The sequence below is a fragment of the Camponotus vicinus genome, unplaced genomic scaffold (assembly GCF_025532165.1).
Source record: "Camponotus vicinus isolate PSW18456_S1 unplaced genomic scaffold, iyCamVici1.0 SCAF_3, whole genome shotgun sequence".
Lineage (NCBI taxonomy): Eukaryota > Metazoa > Arthropoda > Insecta > Hymenoptera > Formicidae > Camponotus > Camponotus vicinus.
In genome coordinates this window covers 10,582,268-10,599,465 of record NW_028141967.1, presented here as the reverse complement: position 1 = coordinate 10,599,465, position 17,198 = coordinate 10,582,268, and the positions used below count along the sequence as shown (strand labels likewise).

General features: G+C 47.9%; 2 pseudogenes; one reads left to right on the top strand and one right to left on the bottom strand.

Annotated features, from left to right (window-relative positions):
* Window positions 1-969: 969 nt before the first annotated feature.
* On the bottom strand, window positions 970-6,720 carry LOC145969002 (uncharacterized; annotated as a pseudogene).
* Window positions 2,712-6,303, top strand: LOC145969500 (large subunit ribosomal RNA; annotated as a pseudogene).
* Window positions 6,721-17,198: the final 10,478 nt, after the last annotated feature.

Sequence of the window (17,198 nt, the reverse complement as noted above, 5' to 3'; positions counted from 1 at the left end):
AAGCCATCGTTTGTGGGACCGTTACTGTCGTCCGCAGGGCCGCCGAACATCCGGTCAACCGCCCGGACCACCCTCACCGACGCACCGCCTGTACAAGTACGGCTAGAAGACGGCACCATGGTTGAGGTGCCGTTCGTAACCGCCATTATCGGGCGAAAATACCGCGTGCGAACCGTGTCGGGCCGGTGGATTATCCGGTTCGACGCCCGGGGACAACCACGAGCGATTCGGCGCCTCGCCGATCCCCCTTGAAGGGGAGGGTGGTGTAACGACACCGCAGTGTCGTATTAACGTAACGGCCGGGCCGACCAACCGTCCGAACGCGTTCGGCGCCTTTGGGCGCTCCCCAAGCGTTTCCGCCAGTGGGCGATCCCACTCCGACAGACCGTCCCACTTCGCTGCCACGGAGCGCGAGTGGGAATCCCGGCGAGAGGTATATAAGTCGGCCGGAACGACACTTCGCTACCATTTCCCAGCCGGCCTCTGACCGGCTGCTAGCCTCCGGGTACAACCGAGGACCTCCTGAACCGCTTTCCAGTGAGCAATCCCGACCGTTCCTGCCGACGGAGACGGGCGCAACCTCTCCGCAGCCAGGTTATCACCGGCGTTCGACGCTCCTGACCGTTCCTGTCGACGGAGACGGGCGCAACTTCTCCGCAGTCAGGTTATCACCGGCGTCCGATAATCCCGACCGTTCCTGTCGACGGAGACGGGCGCAACCTCTCCGTAGCCAGGTTATCACCGGCGTTCGACACTCTTGACCGTTCCGATCGACGGAGACGGGCGCAACCTCTCCGCTGCCAGGGCATCACCGACCTCCGACGCGTACGGTAACCCGCGCTCCGCCTTAGTCAGTAAGACCGCGATCGAGACCGCGCAATCGAAGCCGTTATAGCGTTAAGCCTTAGCAAGTAAGTCTGCGTGCATCAATCCGTTAGTTTGTAAGATATTCTCCTTAGGCCTTTTCTATCACGAACTACCTTCTCCTGATAACTCTATCTCATCTAAATGTGGTATAAATTCTAAAAAACCAGATAAATTTTCCTGAACTTCATCTTCAGACGTAATGCTGTCTGTTGCGTCTGTATCAGGAATCGAAAAGAGCTCTATAACATCTGAAGGGAAATTCACAAGAGCGATTTTCTACATTAATTGTATTTAAATCAGAAATCTTGAACTCAGAATTTAACCAATCCTCATTCAGCAGATTAAACCTTTTTATCATTCTCTTTGCAGCTACGAATTTTTCATTACGCTTTGACTGAAGAGCGCTAACACTTTTTTAACTTTTGCAGATCGTCTGGCATTACATCTCCTATATTAAATTTTAATTTTGACAATATGTATAATACTCCAGATTCTCTTTGATTATTATTATTTTGAATTATATCTAAAATCTTTCGTTTCGTAAATTTCGACATTTTTACAAACGGCTATCTATGATAGTTTCGAAATTATAGACTGTTATTGAAAGAGAACAGAAAAGAAGATAAGAATAAGACCATAAAAAGAATCGCAAAAAAAACACGATGAACTTGTGCGAGAAAAATTGATTTTACTCAATACTTACAGCTGCATTAACACCTTCACGTGGTAACTATTAGGGTATACTATTATCTCATACATAAACATTGGCTGCGCTTCGTTCGCTAGCGTGTGATGATTGATGCCGTGCGATCCGTTCAGTGACGAATTTCTTCGAAGAATATGAATTCGGGCAAAACTGGGCCGACTTTTCTTCAAGCGGACAATCTAAAGAATCTAATAATTCCTAGATTTTCCTGATAAGATGAATTGCCGCAAGTTGTCGCGGTTCGGAAAAAGCGCAAAATGTTCGTAAAGCCTATAATATATAACTTCTTGTGTTTTGGAATTCCATTTCCTCTTTTCTCTAAAGTACAGGCATTTTTTCATGAATAATACAAGTTTAAGTAGTATAATAGAACAAAGAAATTTTTAAAATTTGGTTAAATATATATCGTAAAAAATTAATTGATTAAATAAATAGTTGTTTTCATCCAAATTATTAAATTCAAAACGTTTGCACATAAACGACATCTATTCAATTGTTATAAAACTTTCAAAATAAGTACTTTAAGGTGTCTATATTAAGAAAAAAAAGTGTTTGGTCTGATTTTTGAGGTCAGCTTTTGGCCATTTCTTCGAGTCTCCCGGCTCACTGTGCAGTATATTGGCGACGGGACGACGAGGCCTCTTGGCGTCGTCTGAAATGACACCGAAGGTGTGTGTAGCGAGAGGAGTTATAAATGAGGAGAGAAGCGCGTGTACGCAAAGCGTTTAAAGGATAGCGAAGCGCGCAGGCGGCGCCCGGAGGCTGTCGAAAAATATAGTGTTGTCGGCGGAGATACAACGGCGACACGAGAGAATATGCGAAAAGTTTACGAGAGGAACGTCGTGTATTCGTCGAATTGATTCCATACCGCGCCAGTTATATATACACGCGCGTTATAATTACGCCGCGCGTGTTATTATAATCGTGGAAATAAGAGGGCGGAGGAAGAAGCAAAACGATATAATATCTCTCTCGCGTCCCCGCGAACCAAAACTAGATTGTGCCGTGCAATATCGGTGCGTTACTGCTAATAATAGTAATAATAATAATACTACTAGTAATAACTCCCTCTATCTCTCTATATCTCTTCGTAGAGTTTCTCTACAAAACTCTGACGATCTCAGAGCAGGCGAGATTACCCGCTGAATTTAAACATATTATTAAGCGGAGGAAAAGAAACTAACTAGGATTTCCTCAGTAGCGGCGAGCGAACAGAAAATAGCCCAGCACAGAATCCCGCGGTTCCGCCGCAGGGAAATGTGGTGTTTGGGAGGATCCGCTTATCCCGAGGCGTCGCGTCGCGTCCAAGTCCATCTTGAATGGGGCCACTTACCCGTAGAGGGTGCCAGGCCCGTAGCGACCGGTGCGCGTCTCGGGAGGATCTCTCCTTAGAGTCGGATTGCTTGAGAGTGCAGCTCTAAGTGGGTGGTAAACTCCATCTAAGGCTAAATACGATCATGAGACCGATAGCGAACAAGTACCGTGAGGGAAAGTTGAAAAGAACTTTGAAGAGAGAGTTCAAGAGTACGTGAAAACGTTCAGGGGTAAACCTAAGTAACCCAAAAGATCGAACGGGGAGATTCGTCGTCATCGACGCTGGCTTCGCGTCGGTGGGCGATGTCCCGCGGAGTCCTCACGGTTCGCGCGCGGGCACGTTACCGTGCGCCGATGTCCGGCTGTCGTCGTCGTGCACTTCTCCCCAAGGAGAACGTCGCGACCTGCTGGGTGTCGGTCTACGGCCCGGGTGCGACGGGTCTAGGTCGCCGGTAAAACGGCACGCGACAAACCTTCGGTCGCCCGGCCGGCTGCTCGGCGGTACGCGCAAGGTATCAGGCCGCACTTCTACACACGGTGCGTCGAGGCCGTCGCAAGCGCGCGCCACGGTACTCGGAGGTTACGAAGGTTACGGACTTTGCCCCAGTCCTGGCCCGCTGTTGGTTAAAGTACGGATCACCTTCGACAGGCCTGCGAACGTCTCTCTCACGGGGAACGGATACCGGTCGGCGACGCTACTGCTTTGGGTACTCTTAGGACCCGTCTTGAAACACGGACCAAGGAGTCTAACATGTACGCGAGTCATTGGGACTTTTCGCTAGACCTAAAGTTAATGAAAGTGAAGGTCAGCCCTGGCCGTCGACCGAGGGGGAGGCGGTGCACTTGAACACAGTACAATTGGACACAAAACTTTGGACACGGTTCAATTGGGCACCGTTCAGTTGTGCACCATTTAATTTCACACCGTTCATTTGGACACAGAAATATACGCACTGTTTATTTGCACACTGTTCAGTTGCACACCGTTTATTTGTACACAGAAAGATGCGCACCGTTTATTTGCACACCGTTCAGTTGCACACCGTTCGTTTGCACACCGTTCGTTTGCACACCGTTCATTTGCACACCGTTTACTTGGATATGTTATAGAGGCGAACGGTTTACTTGAAAAAATATAATCAGCTATCTTATTGTGTTTTATAATTGTAAATATTTAAATGTTTGTGGGTGCAGGCGGGAAGGGGCGTGCTCCGTCCCTCCTCCCGTCTTTCATAAAGTCTACTATAAAAGCAAATATATATACTAAAAATACCGACAAGATTAGAAACGAAACTTTTACGCAAGATAGGACGCTTTCATTTGCGATTCATAATACACTCTCCCTTGCGTAGAAGCCTCGCTAATCTTTTCAGTATCTATCATTTTTAGTATAATGTAGACTCATCAAGTATTTAGTAAGGCGAAGATTTATTCAATGAAATTCTAAAAAATAAATTATGCAACAAAATCCCCTCATATCTCCCTCCCCATTTGCGCCCATGCTACAAACATTTAAACATTTACAATTATAAAGCACAATAAGATAGTTTATTATATTTTTTCAAGTAAACTATTCGCCTTTGTAACATATCCAAGCAAACGGTGTGCAACTGAGCGGTGTACAACTGAACGGTGTGCAAACGAACGGTGCGCAACTGAACGGTGTGCAAACGAACGGTCCGCAACTAAACGGTGTGCAAATAAATGGTGTGCAAACGAACGGTGCGCAACTGAACGGTGTGCAAACGAACGGTGTGCAACTGAATGGTGTGCATATAAACAGTGCGTATATTTCTGTGTTTAAATGAACGATGTGCAACTGAACGGTGTACAAATAAACAATGCGTATATTTCTGTGTCCAAATGAACGGTGTGAAATTAAACGGTGCGCAACTGAACGGTGCCCAATTGAACTGTGTGCAAAGTTTTGTGTCCAATTGCAACGTGTCCAATTGTACTGTGTCCAAGTGAAGGCCACTCGACCGAGGGAGGATGGGCCGCATCGCGATGCGGCCTCTCCCGGGGTGTCTCATTCTCAACGCGAGAAGAGGTGCACCCAAAGCGTACACGTTGGGACCCGAAAGATGGTGAACTATGCCTGGTCAGGACGAAGTCAGGGGAAACCCTGATGGAAGTCCGTAACGATTCTGACGTGTAAATCGATCGTCGGACTGGGTATAGGAGCGAAAGACTAATCGAACCATCTAGTAGCTGGTTCTCTCCGAAGTTTCCCTCAGAATAGCTGGCACTCGGCCGTTCCGCACGAAATGCGCGCGTCTCATCTGGTGAAGCGAATGATTAGAGGCCTTGGGGCCGAAACAACCTCAACCTATTCTCAAACTGTAAATGGGTGAGATCTCTAGCTTTCTTGAATTATGGAGCCACGAGCATCTCGGATCAGAGTGCCAAGTGGGCCATTTTTGGTAAGCAGAACTGGCGCTGTGGGATAAACCGAACGCAGAGTTAAGGCGCCCAACTCGACACTCATGGGACACCATGAAAGGCGTTGGTTGCTTAAGACAGCAGGACGGTGGTCATGGAAGTCGGAATCCGCTAAGGAGTATGTAACAACTCAACTGCCGAAGCAACTAGCTCTGAAAATGGATGGCGCTGAAGCCTATACTCTGCCGTTAGAGGCAAGTGGGGTGGCGACGGGAGCGTTGCGCGCGTCGGACCGCGTTTGCTGCTCTCTCGCGAGGCAATCGTCTCTCTCGAGTCGTCATGAAGCCCTGACGAGTAGAAGGATCGCGACGGTGAGCGCAGAAGGATCTGGGCGTGAGCCTGCCTGGAGCCGCCGTCGGTGCAGATCTTGGTGGTAGTAGCAAATTTTTAGTAATTATAACGTATAATACATAATTGTTTAATATATATTTTTTATATAATATATAATATAAAATATTATATTTTAATATATTATTTTACTGTTTTTATAATTATTAAATCTTACGTTAATAACTCTTATTAAGTATAATAAATTATAAAATAATTCTTTTTAGTAACGATTGTGGCAATTATAAGTAAGATTAATAATTAGCATTTTTATTTCATTTTTATGATAAATATATCTTAATATTACTCTCCATATAAACTTAGAATTGCACGAAGAAATATAAAAAATAATGAGTCAATAAAATATTGACAAATTCCAAAATTGTGAGGTTTTTTCCGCATTTCGATCTACAGTGCACCACTGTGCGCCGTCGGGAGATCCAGGAAGAGTTTTCTTTTCTGTCTAAGCGTTCGAATTCCCTGGAAACATCTAGCAGGGAGATAGGGTTTGGAACGCGAAGAGCACCGCAGTTGCGGCAGTGATCTTTCCCTCGGACCTTGAAAATCCAGGAGAGGGCCACGTGGAGGTGTCCCGCCGGTTCGTACCCATATCCGCAGCAGGTCTCCAAGGTAAAGAGCCTCTAGTCGATAGAATAACGTAGGTAAGGGAAGTCCGCAAATTGGATCCGTAACTTCGGAATAAGGATTGGCTCTGAGGAGCGGGGCATGTCGGGCTTGGTCGGGAAGCGGGTCTGGCTGACGTGCCGGGCCTGGGTGAGGTGAACGCTCGGCGTTCTCGCGCCGGTCCCGGGATCCGAGCTCGGTCCCGTGCTTCGGCCTCCCGCGGATCTTCCTTGCTGCGAGGCTTCCGTGGCGGCGCAAGCCGTCGTGGTCGTCCTCTTCGGCCGCCATTCAACGCTCAGCTCAGAACTTGCACGGACTAGGGGAATTCGACTGTCTAATTAAAACAAAGTATTGCGATGGCCCTCGCGGGTGTTGACGCAATGTGATTTCTGCCCAGTGCTCTGAATGTCAACGTGAAGAAATTCGAGCAAGCGCGGGTAAACGGCGGGAGTAACTATGACTCTTTTAAGGCGAGTCAATGGAGTCAGAAGCAGAGCATCGAATTCACGTGCTGGGGATCCCGGGATCGAGTCCGTCCAGGAGTAGGATTTCTGTGCGTGCTTTTTCTGGGTGAACTGCGGGTGTTTTCGATGCGACGTGACTGGCTCTACTGGGAGGCGTAATCTGGAATTTTTCCGATTGCGCCTTCAGATCGATTTCCTCCTCCTAATGGGGACTCGCCCTCTGCCTCCTTCAGACGGAGACCAGAGAAGAGAGGATTCCGGCATTACCGGGCCCCTGGGGTTGCCAGCCCCTTCGGCTCGTATTAGTTGGCTCAAATACTAGAAACCATTCCTCGGATGATTGCGGGGGGCCCGTAGGCCCCTCCGCCCCAGCTAACCCCCTGAACCAAAGGGATGACGCCGGTTTCGCGTGCGGATTCCTAGGATGTACGAGGACCTTCCAGACCAACAGGGGAAGAGGAGTGCACGAACAAAGGACTCACAAGGATTGGTACGATTCCCGACTCCAGACATCCAAGAATAAAGTTAGATGGTCAGCCGAAGAGTGTGCAATGTTGGCGAGAAGAGAAGCCGAATTAATACGCGACTCGAATCCAAAATTCATCAGATCACTGGAAGCCATCAAGGGAAGACGGAAAGGACAAGCTCACAAGGACATGGTTGAAACGTTCCTCGAAGAACTAAGAAATCCCCCGGAAGCCATACCAGCGGGAGAAACAGAGGATCTAGGTGATATGTTTCTAGATTATCTCGAGTCACTTCCAAGAATGTGAGGCCAAGCATATCAAGCTGAAGAATTGCAGAATGTAATACTCGAAGTAAGAACTCAAGGAAAAGATCATACACTCCAAAGAATGGCTCTCTATATCCGCAAGGTCTTTCCGCCGCCACCTCCTGGAAGATTAAGCGAAACCAAAGAACCCAGCCGCTCAAGAACAAGAGAGAAGCGAGAGGAATACGGCGAAGTTCAAAGCTTGTGGTCTAGACACCGACGACAATGAATCACCAAAGTTCTGGATGGAATTAGTGTCGTCGCGCAACCCACTAGAGCGGTAATGGAGTCCTACTGGACAGCAATTATGACCACCCAGGCGGATGTGACACCGCGAGCTGAAAGTGCACCAATAATACAAAAACTATGGGCCCCAATAACAGAAGGAGATCTAAGATGGTCCAAGATAAGCAAGACATCAGCAGCAGGACCAGATGGAGTCTCGGCGCGCCTCTTCAGATCAATCCCATCACAGGTTCTGTTGAAAATATATAACGTCCTGATGTGGTGCAGAAGACTGCCCGAGGACTTGTTAAGATCAAGGACGATCTTTCTACCAAAGGAGAGAAACGCAAGAGAATCTGGGGACTTTAGGCCGATAACCATTCCATCAGTGCTAATAAGAGGCCTACATAAAGTGTTAGCCAAAAGGATGGAGACTTTCTTGGACATAGACTCGAGACAGAAAGCGTTCGGGTTGACTGATGGATGCGCGAATAATACCTTCCTATTGGATACTCTCCTCCGCCTCCATAGGAGGGAATTTCGGTCAATGTAACTGGCGTCGCTGGATGTGAGCAAGGCGTTCGACTCTATCACTCACGCCGCTATAGAAAGCACACTTGTCGAGCTAGGGGTTCCACCTGCAATGTTAGAATATCTGTAAGCTGTATATGCGGGATCGACAACAAGGCTGGAAGGAGATGATTGAACGTCACCATACATATACCCTACAAGAGGAGTTCGGCAAGGAGATCCGTTGTCACCAATCATCTTCAACGCGGTTACCCATCTAATGCTTAAGAGGCTGCCGTCAGAAATAGGTGCACAATTGGAAAGTACATCTATCAACGCGGCCGCCTTCGCGGACGATCTGTTGCTCTTCGCTGCCACCCCAGTAGGATTACATAGCTTCATAGACACCGTGGCAGGATACTTGGCTGAATGTGAGATGAAAATCAATCCTGCCAAGAGCATGATGATTGCCATCAAACCTGCACCCCACATCAAGAAGACGGCGGTGGATGGCGGCAGCACATTCAGGTGTGCCGATCAACCACTTCCCACTAGATCGAGCACGTGAAGATACTTAGGAGTCAGCTTTACACCCGAAGGAAGAACTCGATGTTAACCGGTCTGGAGCCGATGTTGAACTCTCTCACGAAAGCTCCACTTAAGTCACAGCAGAGTGTTTGCGCTTAGGACTATAGTGGTGCCAAGACTCTATCACCAGCTAGCGCTGGGGGGCAGTTACAATGGGAGCCTTAAGGAAGTCGATCGCTTGACAAGAAACGCGCTCAGGAAATGGCTGGCTCTGCCACACGACACTCCAAACGCGTACTTCCAGCAGCAGTAAAAGACGGAGGAATCGGAGTTCCATCAATGAGATGGACAGCCCCAGCACAGAGACGTGCTCCTAGCTGTACAGGATGCCCTGGGCCATCAGGGACTTAGAAAATTCGCTGAGGAAGAGCTGGACAAGTGCAGAAGACGACTCACAGATCATGGGACTATACAGCAATCCTGACATGATCGCGAAACGATGAGCCGAAAAGCTGTACGAATCAGTGGATGGTGGTGCGCTTAAAGATTCGGCAAAAACACCACATCAACATCAGTGGGTGACAGATGGCAGCAAGATGTTGTCAGGCAAAGATTACATCGGCTGTCATAGAACTAAGATCGGAGCATTACCGACAAAGTCCCGTACAACTGGAGGCAGGGCGCAAGAACGCAAATATCGTGGCGGGTGCCTGGCTCAGCAAACGGCTAACCACGTCTTGCAACACTGCCACAGGACCCACGGAGTTCGCATAAGAAGGCACAACGCCGTGGTATCATACATCGCTCGTAACATCCCAAGAAGCAGAAACCAGGTATTCCTCGAGCTAGAATACAAAACTACGGTGGGTCTTAGGAAACCAGATATAGTGGCAGTACTTGGCAAAACAGCGGTCGTGGTGGATGCGCAGGTGGTGAGCGAGTAAACAAATCTAACGGACGCACACAATAGGAAAGCCCGGTAATATAGAGAGACGGCGGTGATCGAGGCTATACAGAGGAAACACAATGTCCAAGAGGTGGTAACAACATCGGCCACTCTGTCGTGGAGAGGTGTCTGGAGCAAGGCTTCAGCCGGAGAACTTCGAAGCCTGGGATTCATCATCAAGACTCAGGATTTAAAAATCGTGCCAACCAGGGTCCTAATAGGAAACATCGCGGCATTTTGAATGTTCAACCACACGACATCAGTAGAACATCGTCGCAGGATAGGCCAAGTCCTCGGAAACCCCCCCCCCCCTAGGTACTGTCTGCCTCACAGGCATAATGTACCCTCCCGTCTTAGGTTATAGGAGCATGAATTGTATATATGTAGATTACTACATGTATATATGTAGATTATTATGATATATATGTAGATATTGTATATATGTAGATGTATATATGTAGATTATTATGATACACAGGGTGAGCCATTTTAATTAACGCACGCAATTATTTCGGAAACAAAGCATTTTAGAGAAAAATGTTTCAGACAAAAGTTTTATGGTTTCGAGGGGGCCATAAGATGGTACCATTGGTTTGACTTTGAAGAGTCATTTGAAGGTCACGTGAAGGTCACTTCAATTTTTTTAAATGGAACACCCTACATATTTTTGCACATTCTTGTAGCTTATCTCGAGAGCTTTCCAAAACACTATAATTAAGTACCTTTTCGTTAAGTACTTTTTGAGTTATGAGGCTTGAAATAATTTCTTAATTTTACATAAACCGTAAAATATCTTGTAAAATATTCATTTTTCGATTATCTTACCTTAATACTTTTACGTACAAAATAATGAGAGGAATCAATTGGTGTAAAGAAAACACATAGTTGTTTTGAAGAAAAAATATGTAATTTGCAATTAACAATTCCATATTTTTTCTTCAAAACAACTATGTGTTTTCTTTACACCAATTGATTCTTCTCATTATTTTGTACGTAAAATTATTAAGGTAAGATAATCGAAAAATGAATATTTTACAAGATATTTTACGATTTATGTAAAATTAAGAAATTATTTCAAGCCTCATAACTCAAAAAGTACTTAACGAAAAGGTACTTAATTATAGTGTTTTGGAAAGCTCTCGAGATAAGCTACAAGAATGTGTAAAAATATATAGGGTGTTCTATTTAAAAAAATTGAAGTGACCTTCACGTGACCTTCAAATGACTCTTCAGTGTTAAACCAATGATACCAACTTATGGCCCCCTCGAAACCATAAAACTTTTGTCTGAAACATTTTTCTCTAAAATGCTTTGTTTCCGAAATAATTGCGTGCGTTAATTAAAATGGCTCACCCTGTATATGTAGATATTGTATATATGTAGATTACTATATTGTACATTAGTACAATAAATATAATAAAAGAATGGTAGAAGGTAAATTTTTTTTAGCCAAATGTCGCGTCATCTAATTAGTGACGCGCATGAATGGATTAACGAGATTCCCACTGTCCTTATCTACCCCTCCTCATGGGCACACTTTGTCGTGGTGAGGGCGCTCAGTAACCGAAAGGCGAAGCGAACGTGTCCAGTCCTGTCTGGCCGCTCTAGTCGTGCCAAAACGGGACGAAAAATAATCCTCGCAGCATAGTCACGAGTCGGTAATGGCTCCTATGTGGCAAGCGCGTCGGTGCGTCGGTGGAGCGTGTCGACGGTCGTGCTTTAGGCGGAACCTCCGCCTCATTCGAAGTGGTGAGCCGGCACGTATTTGTTGGTGCGCTCCCGTGCCCGTCGGACTGGGAAGTCGCAAGTGGGGCTTGCCTCACTGCCGACGAAAAACAGTCCACTCCCAACCTCTTCCTTCTCCCTACCCCCTTCACCACTCCGACCGGTGGCCTATCTCTTCTCCGTTCGCCTCTCTCACACTTCGGTGTGGAAGAGGAGAACAGGGGTCACCGAAGACCCACCGGGCCCTGCGCTTCTGAGGTCATAGACTCAGTGGCGACGGAACCGGTGGTTTACTAATCTTTCATTTTCCTTTCAGGTTTTACATTTTCAGAGTTTTGGGTCTCGGCATGTCGCCGTCTTCGGCTGCGGTTGTCGTCGCGGTCGGTCCCGAAATTAGGGTATACGTTTCCCGCGAATGGCGCTCGTCTGAAGGCTAAGGTGTTAGGTACCGTGCTTAGGGTCTGCATAGTCGCGTAGACGGTAAATGTCGCGGCTCCTAACGGTCCACTCCGGGATACTGACCATTCTCCCGGAAAAATTAGGCTTGGCGGCGTGTAGGTGGCTCCGCGTTGCTCGACCAGCCCTTCCACCACATTTTCGATAACATATGGGTATTATTTCTAAAACTTGACGTGGTGAGGAGAAGTGCTCGCCTGGCCGATCACTTCCGGCCTGTCGCGGCCGCTAATAAGGAAGCGGGGGATGTGTTCGTTGTTGGGTCGCGGGTCTGCTCGTTCGCGCGCTCGGTGGCGGTCTCCGCCCCTTCGAGAGCGCCTCACCGAGCTGTGCGAGCGCGGGCCCAAGACGCAGTACGCGGCGGTGCACAGTCCCCGAGTTACGGTCTTCCTGCCGTTAGAATTGTTTTAGAGCATTGTAGGATTACCATGATTAGGAACGCGTCGGTAGTGCTAGAGCGCTGTTTAGTTTCCGCGATTAGGCCCGCGTCGTTTACTCTCGAGCGTAATATATGAACCGCCGAAGCAGGTAATTTGCAAACGCGTGCGATCAGATCCGCGCATAGAACCGCGAGCGTAACAAATAAAACGCGAAAGACGATTAGATTCGCGGACCCCACCCCACCCCATACAGCGAGTGGCGCGGTGCCACAAGAATTAGACAGACTAGGTTCTCCGGTTAGCTTAGGAAATGCGTCCACGGGTGTTAGGATACTGCAGCTAAACGTGTGACGTTCGGCTGTAGTAACGGGCGAGGTGCGTCAACTCGTAGTCGGAAAGCGACTTTACAACCTGTTATTGCAGGAATCACACGTCAGGAAGCAGGGCTTGAGTCACACCTTCGTAGGGCTAAGTATAGGGATGAAGATTGCCGCTGTGCGCTCGCAACGTCCGTGGGCAGCAGTGGCGATCTGTAATCCCAATTTTCAAATGGTCTTCGTCTCGCAGCTTAGCACTACACATTGTGTCTGTATGGAAGTGCAGGCCCCCAGCTTCTCCTTCTACGTCGTTTCGTGCTATTTTCAGTACAGAAACACTCACAGTTGTACTCACGGAGACCTGTATTGCATCAATGCCTAGAAGCGCAGATTTAGAAAGTCCAATCCTTGGTAGTCAAGAACACTAACTATAGTTAAAAAGCAGGTGTATAAACTTCGCCGTGTACTCCAGAGAGGGCGAGGGAAACCCGCTTGCCTCCGGGTACTGCTAAAGTATCGTTCTTCACAAAGGCAGTACTGTATGGAGGTGAAAAAGGCAAGACTCGCGAGCTGGCGGAAGTTTGTCACATCGCACGGCAACCAGGAACCCTGGGGCTTCGTTTATAAGCAACAGGCGAGCAAACTCCAGGTTGAGGGGGTGCTTAGCACACTCCGGTGTGGCCAATATCCCACGAGAACATTAGGGGAGACCGCTAGCTACCTCCTGGATGTACACATTCCAGATGACCGGGAGATAGAGGACACGCCTGAGCAGCGTGAAATTAGTCACGTGTAGGGACGCCCCAGATACAGACGATGCTTCCCACTTCACAGTAGAAGAAATGTCTGGGACAGTCAAAACTTTCAAAAATAATAAAGCGCCGGGTCTAGATTTAATAGAGGTTGCCGTTCTCAAGGCAGCCTGTAGGATAATCCCCGGTCAATTAGTTAGCTTTTCAATGGGTGCCTCCAGTGGTGCGTCTTTCCTTCTATCTGGAAGGAGGGCTCGCTTAAAGTCCTTCTGAAGGGCGAAGACAAGAACGAGAGGGACCCAAAATCATATAGACCCATTTGTCTCCTCTCCGTAGTAGGAAAACTTTTGAGAAGCTTCTCGAAACCCGGCTGCTGGTCACGTCACTAGCACCGGATAAGGTCTCCCGTCGACAGTTCGGGTTCATACCCGGAAGGTCGACGGAGGATGCCGTTGTGGATTTGCGGCGAATGGTCTCTGCCTCCGAAGGGAGGTACGCCATCGCGCTTCTTTTCGACATTTCCGGGGCTTTTGACAGTGTCTGGTGGCCTCTCGTATTAGATAGCTTAAAGAAACGGGATTATCCGCGAAATATTTTCGAGATACTCCGGAATTACTTCAATTATCGTAAAGTAAAAGTTTTGCTTAGTTCCGCGGAGGTGTCCAAGTGGGCCACGAGAGGGTGTCCGCAAGGCTCCGTTTTCGGTCCGGCCTGCTGGAACCTCATGTTCGATGGCCTTCTGCAGAAACTAGAAAACTTGATTCAGGATAGATTCGCCGCGTACGCGGACGACCTCGTGGTCGTCGTAACCGGGAATTCGCGTAGGGAATTAGAGACAGACGGCCAGCGTGTAGTTAACATAATAACAGAATGGTGTAGGTCCGCGAAGCTTCAGATTTCCAAGCGTAAAACAGAAGCCATCATTCTGAAATCTAACGCGATCGCGCGAAATCCAATAGGTAAACAGGGAGGAGCACGACCGGATAGGAAACGAAAGATAAATAGAACCGTCGATTTCGGAAGTAGGCCGTCGATAATCAGAATCGGGAATTCGAAGATAGGCTTTAAAGAAACCGTTAGATATTTTGGCGTTCATATAGACCAGAGCTGTCCACGTTTTGCACTTTTCGGCCGATTTCCGTGAGTCAACGCCTATCGCCCAGGGATGCAAGATTGTCTCCGCAAGCAACATGCAACGCATAGTGGAGAGGGTAACGGAGATGTGAGCGTAAGCGTACGTGAAGCGCCGAGCTCACACGTACGCTTACGCTCACATCTCCGTTACCCTTTCCACTACGCATTGCATGTTGCTTGCGGAGACAATCTTGCATCCCTGCTATCGCCCTCCCCCTTACGTCTCGAGACCTTAACAACGAGCCATCTAACAACCGTAACCAAGACGCGCGACACTTTACTACAGGAGCGGCGCATTTATAACGCGATGCCGTTCCCTATGCCCCGTCGGCCAAAGGTCAATATTTTAAATGTATAATTTATGATATAATAAATGTGTGTGTATGTGTGTGTGTGTTTAATTATATAATAATGTTGTTGTATGTAATAATATGTAATAATAATCGAGAATTAAAACTTTATTATATATTTTGAATTAATTATCTAAAAAGATTTTAAGGAACTCGCGTATTTAAAATATTGGTCTTTGGCAGACGGGGCGTAGGGAACGGCATCGCGTTATAGATGCGCCGCTCCTGTAGTAAAGTGTCGCGCGTCTTGGTTACGGTTGTTAGATGGCTCGTTATTAAGGTCTCGAAACGTAAGGGAGGGGGGCGATAGGCGTTGACTCACGGAAATCGACCGAAAAGTGCAAAACGTGGATAGCTCTGATATAGGTAAAGGTTTAAAAGTCAGGTCGCACTGCGCGTATTTGAACAGCAAAGTCGGGATGCTGTTCGATAAATTAGGTAGGCTGGCTAGACCCTCCCGATGCGTGCCACCTTGTCGTGGTGAGAAGGCTTACGGGTCTCCGGCTCCCCGGGGCGCACTGGTGCGGCTTTGCCGGCCTTTGCGGCTCGGGGTGGCGGGGGCCCGGACCAAGAGCACGCATTGCACTTCCCTCCTCCGGAAGGAGGAGAAAGAGGGGATTCCGCTCCCTTCGGGCACTATGGCCTAAAGCGGATAGGAGAAGGAAAACTCTGATTCCAAACCCGGTCTTAGGATACCGTGAAGGGTGGGAGAACACCCGGACCCTATTTTATTCCCCTAGATGCTCTTCCTCTTCCCCTCGATATCCTTTCTAAATTCATACCTCCTCTCCCTTTCCACATCCTGATTCCTCCCTCTTGTCCCACTTTCCAATTCCTGGTATGTGTGAATGAGTGCGTGTGAATGGAAGAGTGTGCAGTTATTTTTAATAGCTGCGCCAGAGAGATGTACTCTGGTTCAAAAACACAAATCTACCTCTATGAAATGGAACACACTGAAGAAAAAAAGTTACCACCCCAGGAGAGTCGGATACTCCAGGGGTCGGCGTCTTGTCGGGATCTCGTCCCTGCTCCGGCGGCGTCGTCATCCGGCGAAGGGCTAGACGTGGTGTTAACGGAAAGCATTGCGTCGGAACGGGCTACCATCGTCCCTGAGATAAAAGAAGCAGAGAGTAGATCAGTTTCGCCCGCTATGGAGGCGTTACCTCCTAGGGCAGCTAATGCACCTGCGGCGTCTTTCAGCGCACTAGTGGCGCATTCCAGGCTCTGCAGTGCAGATATGGAAATCCTCAGTGATGTTGATGCTCCAAGCTCCATGGTAATAGATGCGGCTGTGCCTGAGAACGTAGGAGAGAGCTGGGTCAGCATCGTTGAGGCCGAGGAGAGAGGCTCGCAAGCAGCCTCAACCCTTCCCGAAGACATGGAATGTGAGGATGACAGTCAGGCTACCAATCGAACAGCCATCAAAAGGAAGAAGAGTCGAGTTATAGATTCTGATTCGATTAACGAAAGTGCTTCGGAGTCTACCCGAAGAGCCAAATTGAGCCAAATTGAGCCAAATTGAGAGTTAGAACAAGGAAGAGGGCTATTCCAATAGCTCAGGACCAGGATATTCCTGGTAGCGCGAAAGGTAGCGATGGCGCTAATATTTGTTCCAACCCGGATGTGACAATCGGGCACTGAAGGTGAAGATAGTAGAGGTAAAGTTGGAAGGCCTAAGAGAAAGACAATGGCTATTGACCCTATTATTGCAGAAAAGGAGATCATAGGAAAGACGGGACGTGCTCCCGAACAATTCGAGGAGGAAGCGCTGAGAGGCATGACGGTCTCGGACATTAGCGCGCAAACGCTTGAATATGTAGCGGATATAGAAGTCATCAGGATCAAATGTGGCCGAATCCAAGTGGCCTGATTGGAGAGTTCAGGAAAAGAACCCACTGCCTGGAAGATCTGATTAGAGCACTACAGAAGAAGGCGGAGACTAGCAGAGACCCTGAATTTCTACGCGCGCAAATAGAAGAGCTTAAGCAGAATAAGAGAAAGGAGGAGAAGAGGAAAAGAGAGCTCAGCGAATTACATGAGGTGATTAAAGAGCTGAAGAAGGAAAATAGTGGAATTAGGGAAGAAATGCGAAAGATCAAAGTAAGTATAGAGAGAGAAAGCGTTAGTAGAAGCAGGAGATACTCACCCACGACAATGACGATGTCCCATGACGTCCTGGAATCCCGAAGAAGTCCACCGGAGAAATTACTCGATGAGAGGTCGTGGCCGCCACTGGTGTCCCGGGAGGAACTTGAAACAGAAAGAAAAAGGATTAGAATGGATACGGAATGGGTGTTGAGACCCCCGTTACTGGGAAAATCAATACCAATACCGGTAAGAGAAGATTTGGCGATACCTT